The 8,174-nt window shown below is 49.8% G+C and overlaps 1 non-coding gene across 1 annotated transcript; it reads right to left on the reverse strand.

Annotated features, from left to right (window-relative positions):
- Positions 1-6,529: 6,529 nt before the first annotated feature.
- Positions 6,530-6,602, reverse strand: TRNAS-GCU (transfer RNA serine (anticodon GCU)). Its single transcript has one exon. It is a non-coding gene; the product is annotated as a tRNA-Ser (tRNA).
- Between the last annotated feature and the right edge of the window lie 1,572 nt (positions 6,603-8,174).

Below are 8,174 nucleotides of genomic sequence, written 5' to 3' on the forward strand. Positions count from 1 at the left end.
TCCTTCAAATTGAAATGTCATGAGAATCCAAAATAAGTGGTCCCATTTTTACCAACTGGAAATTTTCTCTAGGAAATTTCCTGCTATTTCTAATTGCATTTATAAAAACTATTACAAATACACAAAATCAAAAAGCAAGTAGAGGCTAAGGTTTGAATGTTTATGTTGCCCCCAAGTCTCTGTTGAAATCCTAACCCTCAAAGGCAATGCTGTTGCAGGCAGGCCTTTGGGAGGTGATGAGGTCGTGAGGGTGAAGGTCTCAGGGTGGGATTCGTACCCTTATAAAGAAGACCCCACGGGGCCCACAGCCCCTCTACCATGTGAGGACACAGTAAGAGATCTGTGACCCAGAAGAGGGTCCTCACCAACCTGCTGCCACCCTGGTCTCAGACGTCCAGCCTTCCGAAGCTGTGAGAAGTACCTATTGTTCCTACGCCGTGTTTCGTCACAGCAGCCCCAGCAGACTAAGTCAGCATCTAACAGTGTCGTCTCACACTGATGGAGAAAATCAGCCTTTATCCACAGTTGCTTCTGCCCCCCTCCCCGCCCGAGGCTGAGATGTAGGGATGGGCTCCAAACCATCACAGCGGTCGTTCAGTTTGTACCAGGATGTGCCTCCTCGTTCACGCAAAGGATGAAAGGGGAGTCTCGTCTTCCATCCCGTTCTGCCTCTCTCAGGATCAAAATTCTAGGTCGAGTCCTTTCATCTTGGTTTTGACCAAAATGGAAACCAGGATCACGAGAATTCCTCGGGACCAGTGCTGAAAGGAATTTCCCCTGCTCTTGCCAGAGCCTTGAGGGGGGCCTCCTCCCCCGGGTGAGTAACCACAGTTCCATGTGACAGAACAAACCGCACCTCCTCTTCAAAAAAGATGAACATGGAAGGAAATCAGCTGAAGGAAGCTGAGATGAAAGCCAGGCTGGACTCGGCGTCCCAATGAGGTGCTGCTTCTTGACGTGCAGAGCCCTCTCAGAAGTTACTCCAAAGCGGAGTTCCCTCAGAAGTAGGAGGACTTCTTTGGATCCACGCTCCAGGAAATAAACAAAACAAAACAAAAGAAGGCTCAGACTAAATCCAGACGCGTGCCAGACCTGCCCTTGCTTCTGCTGTAAACTCCTCACCAAGCTCACCCCAGTCCGGCACCCACCTGCATGACCTTTGTTCCCAGACGACTCCACCCATCAGCAGGCACATGTGAGGCCGCCCACTGCAGTCCTCTTGGACCTCCATGTTTCTCACTCACGAGCCAACTCTGGTCCACGACCAGCTCTGTGCCCTGCCCATGCCTGTGCCTGGAACTTGACCATCAGACTTTGCTATTTCTCCAGACTCAGTCCTTTCCATCCCTTCTTTGAAGCCCTGGCCTTGCTGGGATGGACTTGTCCCAATTCTTTGAAAAGATGACCACCGTTCATGGTTTCATGTCACAGAGACACAGGAAAAATGGAGAGAGAAAAGAGATGAGAGAAAGAGGCTCTATGATAATGTTTTCCCCCAAATTCATAGTTCAGTTAGAAGTTACTATGTGCAAATACAGAAGCAGCGGCCAACAGAGTTAGTTCCAAAGAACGAACACCGCAACTAACCACGCCCATCATCCTGCCCCACAGTAAGTATCGCCCTGTGTTCTCGCCCTCGCCCTGCCACCTGTCCCATGACTGCTGGTTTACTGTAGGTCTCTGCAGTCCTTCAGAACAAGAACCATCTCCTGGTGATTCCCAGCACCTTCACAGAAGGTGACACAGTGGAGCCATGCATCCAACACTTGTGCACGTGGCTGCCATAGGCAGACCACGGGCCCAGGACCCATCAGTGCTGAGCCGCTTCCGTCAGAGCGAGGCCTTGGGGTTCCATCGTCCTAGACCATGAGGTCCAGGCCACCAGAAGATTTCGTGGCTGCCATTTTCCAGTAAAGGGACCGAGTGTCTGCTTCCCCTCCTCCTCCTCCTCTCCAGTCTTACCCACCCTCACCTCAGGGCAGCAGTCAGTCATGCGTTTGTACACTGCACTAAAGACAGTAGATCGCTTATAAAGTGGGAGTATTCTCCAAGCACAGAAGCAGATGCCTGGGCACGTTACTGTGATGAGTGTCATTCATGAAATGCTCCTTGGGCCAAACTGTCCAGTGAAAGGAACTGCTAGACTGAGCTGTTCAGACTCAAAGAGGATGCTCTTTATTCAGGCCCAATAAAGAACCACACTGCTCGAAGCCCTCCGCATAAGGAAACTACCAGAGTATGGCTGGGGATGGGAAGATGCATGGGGCCAAGGTACTCTCTCAGTTTCCCCTGTTCTTTCGACTAACACGTGCTTTCATAAGTTTTCTGTTTATCCAGGTTGGCGTTTTGGAGGCAGTGTGTCCTTCGCCCACTTTAGCGATATCACACACAGGACTGAGTGCTTTCAAAGCCCCTCTCTGGGGGTGCAATGGAGGGCAGGGGGCTTTGTGGCTGAGATGCTGCCATGGGGTAAAACATTTCTCATTCCTTTCAGAAGGAGCTGCCAGAGGCAGGAGGGCTCAGAAAAGGAGCTTTGACCTCTTGGTGACGACCTCTTGGAATCATCACTCCAAGAAAGAGTACAAAACCTTTCATAGATTGCACCCCGTGCAGTGAGTACTTGGAGTACCTGTTTGTGAACTTTAAAAGCATGTTCCATGACCCTGAGCCCCTTCCGTGATGCAGAGCATGAATCAGTCAGCATTGCAACAAACACAGACTCACCATCTGAGTTCAGACCCTCTGGGCACATTCTACAGACTCACCACCTAACTTAGGCGACCAGCTGGGAACCACTGCTGCAACACAAACAGCCATTCCAAACCTCCGCACGGGCTTGCTTGTGGGGAGCCCCAACTGAGTCAGAAAGATGCTCGCACTCCAAGGCTCTGGGGCTGGTGGTGCCTTCATCTTCCTGGAATGCAGCCGGCTGCCCAGTAGACAGCACTGCAGCAAGAGCTCTGCCTGTGGCTGTGCCAAAGAGCTGTCCCCCTGCTTGAAATCCTGGCATAACCTGAAGTTTCCCTCTCTTTCCTGCCCCCTCACCCAAACCATGGCCAATCGCCTTTCTCGTTTTTCCTGTAGCTGCTCCTAGAGTTCTGATGCTCGAATCCAAGCAGACTGGGGTAACTGCTGGGCAGACATCGCCCCATGACCCCAGCCTTTCCACTGTCCTCCCAGCTCTGGGCCATCTGTGGGCCCTCCTCCCACCTAATAACCTCTCGCCTGCATTTGACTCTGTGCACCTCTGCTCAAGCATCCCCAGAAACCCTCTGTCCTTATAAGGCCAATCCTATCCTCAGGGTGGTATTGGAGAACTGAGAGCCAGACAGCCCCACGTTCAAATTCTGGCTCTGCCCTGGTGTGACTTTAGGTGAATCAATGCACCTCTCTGACCCCTCTGGTCCCTCACTGATCCCCAGAGATATGATAGCAACACTGACAGGCACCTCCCAGTGGCACTCAGCCCAGTGCCTGTCCATCATGGCCATGCTGGTCACCTGCCGTCTGCTCTCAAATACATCCACGAGCTTTCTCTTTTCTCTTCTCAGGCTCTCTTGCCAAGTGGCTTCCCAGGAGTCTGGGACAGGAAAAGGCTCTAGGGATGGGGAGGGCCAGGGTTCTTCTCCCTCTCACCTCAGGCAGCATCTCTGAGTGGCTCCATCTCCCACCAGGAGCCCCTCCCTCCACCATCCCAGCACCCACTCGGCAGGCCTGAACTGGGTCCCGTTTCCAGTTGCCCCAGCTTCTGTGCTCAAGTTAATACGTCCAATGCTACAGCTGGCAGAGGCTCCTTGCTTTACTCATCTCTAATTTGCCTCACCACCCCGTGTCTTCTCAGCTCTTCCCATGGGATAAACTCCTTGTATTAAACTCTCTCTGTTGAAAACACTTTGGATGTCTTCTCTTTTCCGGCTGCACCGTGAGTAATGGAGGGACCCCCTCCCTTCTCTTCCATCTGTGAATCCAGTTCATTGGACGCCCCCAACCTCTGAGAACACTTTATGCCTCAGTGTGACCCCCACCATACACCCTCTCAGCTATTCCAGACCACCAACCCCCAGGTCCCCTCTTCCCGTGATAAAGACCACCCCCTGCACAGCTGCCTGACTCCCCACCTTGCCCCTCTCAGCCTTCCCTGGCTAAGGAAGCCTTAAACATTTTCCCACCAAGAGAAATAGCCCACTCCAGCTGAACAAATGAGTCCACCAGCTCTGGTGATGGAGGCAAACAACAGCTGCCTCGTGCTAAACCTTCAAAAGTAAACCACCACACACACTCCCTGTCGGCAGGGGCTCACTGGGATGTGTGTTATGGCAGCTAAGAACCCTGGCTGGAAAGCGGTCAGGATGGAGAACTAAACACCAAGACCTGAGCTGATAGTCTCTCCTTGGACAAGGACACATCATCTGTCCTGGAGAATCTGGATTTTACACAGTAAATCCCTTCACCCAAAGCCTTTAGTCCACCTGACAAGTTTCACCGAGACAAAGGCAAGCTGGCAGTGGTGACCCCAACAAAGGCCAGGGTCTCCAGGTTTTGCACAAGAAGGACACGTTCCTCTCTAATTGGTTCAGCCACCTGTTCAGTCTCCACACCTACACTTCCCTTGTCAAGGAGCCTGGTACCAACCTGACAGTTGCTTGAAAGTGTATTCAGTATGGCTGCCATAATATTTGCAGGGATTTGGAATGGCTCCATAACTGGTGTGGCCACGTTCTTTCCCCACGCAGCTCTCCTTTAGAAATATCCCTTTTCATCAAAGAAAGAAACACTTCCTTAAACTCAGCTCTAACAGTGACAAAGTCCTGTTAAGGGGCAGCCCGTGACACAAGCCTACAGAAAGTTTCTCCTACGTCTTCAGCATAACGAGTTTCCAACTCTTGGTCCCAGCTGTCTTCATAGAGGCCCCTCACTGGTCAGATACCGACAGGTGGTGGCACATGGAAGCCTGCCCCAGCCTCCGGGGACTGGGAATCCGAGGGAGGGCTTTCCTGATTCCTGGCTGGGCTGAGATGGAAGGAAGCCAAAGATATCTTGGCACCATCAGCAAGAAAGCACTGTAAGCAGAGCTCAGTGGAGAACACTCAGGAATTCACTACATTCAAGTGCTTGTTTTTAAGAGAATCTACCGCAGGTCGGAAGGGATATCCAGCAATGCTTAGCCCTGAGCCCAGTCAGGAGGGTGCATTCTGGGCTGTGGCTGTTCGTTCCATGGCTTCAGGGAGTGGCACTGCGGAGACACCAAGCCTCATTGACATTTTGATAATTAAATCCCAATTCCATAATATTTCCCCTGTATCTTGGAATTTTCTGAAAATGGAATCCTTAACTGATTAACTTAGGGATAAAAACAGTCTTCAGGGAAGACACTCTGTGTCCAGAAAGCATTAAATCATGCCAAAATCTGTATTAGTTTGCTAGGGCCGCCATAACAAAGTACCACAGACTGGATGGCTTAAACAAGAGAAATTTCATTGTCTCACAGTTCTGGAGGCTAGAAGTCCAAAATCAAGGTGCTGGCAGGGTTGGTTTCTCCTGAAGTCTGAAAGGGAAAATCTGTTCCATGCCTCTCTCCCAGCTTCTGGCGTTTGCTGGCAATCTCTGGCATCCCTTGGTTTGTAGATGTGTCACTGCAATCTCTCTTCATCTTCACATGGTGTTCTGTGCGTGTATGTCTGTGTCCAAATTCCTCCCTTTTATAAGAACATCAGTCATATTGGGTTAGGGCCCACCCTACTCCAGTATGAACTCATCTTAACTAATTACATCTGCAACGATTCTGTTTCTAAATAAGGTCACATTCTGAGGTGCTGCAGGTTAGGACTGCAACATGTGAATTTGGAGGAGACGCAATTAACAGTCCACCCCCCAGACAGTTAATGCATGTCCTTCCCACTTCACTCCAACATCTCCAAAAGTCTTAATTTATTCCAGCATCAACTCCAAGTCCAAAATCTCATCTAAATACCATCTAAATCAGATATGGATGGGACTTGGGGTATGATTCACCCTGGGGCAAAATTCCTCTTCATCTGTGAAGCTATGAAACCAGACAAGGCATCTACTTGCAGGATACAACAGTGAAGCCGGCGCAGGAGAGACATTCCCATTCCAAAAGGGAAAAAATGGAAAGAAAAAAAGGGATCGTGGGTCCCAAGCAAGTCTGAAACCTAGCAGGGTAAATTCCACTACATGTTAAGGCCTGACAATAACTCCCTTTGGCTCGATGCTCGGGGGTTGATCCCAATATTGGGCAAAGCCATTTTCCTTAATGACACATTCTGTTCAATCTATCAGGAAAATCACGGATTTTCCAAACACTTATAGATCTTTCATTGGCCAAGCTTCAGGATCTCAGTGTATAACTGATGCTTTCAACGCTCTTCCAGAGAATTCCTTCTTTCACCTGCAGAATCAGAGTGGGAAGCACTGTCCTTCTGAAGAAGCAGGTTACCGTTTTCTAAAACTAACTTTATTCTTTGTTTTTATTTGTTTTGGTTGCACTGTGCGGCAGGCGGGGTCTTCGTTCCCCAACCAGGGATTGAACCCGTGCCCCCTGCAGTAGCAGTGCGGAGTCCTCACCACTGGACCACCAGGGAATTCCTGCAGATTACTATTTTAAATGGTGCGAAGCACATCTGTGCTCTGCTTCTCTTAAATCCACAGTCAAAGATCTCAGGCCTCCCTGGGATGAAATGGATACATTTCCTCTGCCGCAACACATAGAAAGGAAGCGTCCCGCTCTGCACCGCTGGGCTAGCCCAGTCATCGTGATTCAGAAGCAGCCGAATGTACGGACCATATACTGCCAAATGGAAGAGGTAAATATTCATCACTTGGGACAGGATGGTCTAGCACGGGGGTTCTCAACGCATGTTCCACAAAACACCTGCAGCAGAACTGCCTGAATTGCATAGGGAAAATGCACATTCCTGGGCCCCCCCCCAGGTCAGCTGGGGCAGAATCTCTAGAGTTAGTGCCCATTTTATTTTTATTTATTTATTTTTTTTTATTATTTATTTTTTTTGGGGGGGTACACCAGTGCCCATTTTAAACTAGCTTTCAGTGACTGGTGATCCTTATGGGTAAGTAGGTTTGAGAACCACTGGTCTCTTTTAGGAGTCCAGCCTTTGGTATCAAACCAACTGAGGCCTCTGAAACAGCTCTGCCTATGTGCCCCTGAGAAAATTACAAAACATCTGTGAGCTTCAGGTTTTTTCAGCTGAAAAACAGAGATAATAATATATTGCCCAGAATCCTCGAGACAGTGAAAGGAGATAATGCATGTGAATGATAAAAAAGATGTTAAGACGATTTGGGATTCATCAGATGTGGTTTTATAGATTCTATTTCATGGGGTTGTTCTCAGTAAAGGCGATACGGCATGTAAAGCATTTTAGGCTTGGAAGGATGGAGTTGTGTAGATCCTATCTCAGAGGACTATTCTGAGAGGTAAGTGAGATAGGGCATGCAAAGCTCTTGGCACAGCACCTGGAACACATTTAGAAGTCAGTAAATGTTAGCCACTAGTGCTCCGGCCACCAGCACTGTGAGGCCGGGAGACCAGCAAGGGTCCAGCTGGGGTGGAGCCAGCGTAGCACGTGTGGTGCGAGGTGGTCACAGACCAGGCGTGACAAATGGGACGGGGCCAGACCTGGCAAAGGCTAGGAGATCATCACGAGAGCGTTAGGAATCCGCTGACGTTTTCTGAGCATGGGAATGATGAGATGAATCTAGCAGAAAAAACTACATGAGGGGAAACTCAGAGGTGGAAAAGCTATGTTAGGAGACCACTGTATAAGTCAGAAGATTCTGAGCTAAGCAGAACCAGTCCAGGCACAGCTGGCCCACAAGAGACCCACGTAGGAGACGAGAAAAAGATGCCCCCTCCAGGCGATACCCCCTCCAGGGGACGCATGCCACACCCTGCACAGGGCATGGAGAGTAGAGTAGAGGTGAGTATCTGCCCACGTGCCCTGCCAGCTAGGGCCCTAGTGCAGGGATCAACAAACATGACCGTGCACAGAGGTTTCGATGTCGGTAAGAACAGAAAGAAGAGGATAAAACATTTGCTTTCATGCCAGTACAGAAGGCATTCACTCTTACACCATCCAGAGCTATCAGGACTGTCTTCAATTCTCATCTTCGTGCTGCCACATTGACACCCAAAC

This window comes from Hippopotamus amphibius, chromosome 11 (genome assembly GCF_030028045.1).
Source record: "Hippopotamus amphibius kiboko isolate mHipAmp2 chromosome 11, mHipAmp2.hap2, whole genome shotgun sequence".
NCBI classification, from domain to species: Eukaryota; Metazoa; Chordata; class Mammalia; order Artiodactyla; family Hippopotamidae; genus Hippopotamus; species Hippopotamus amphibius.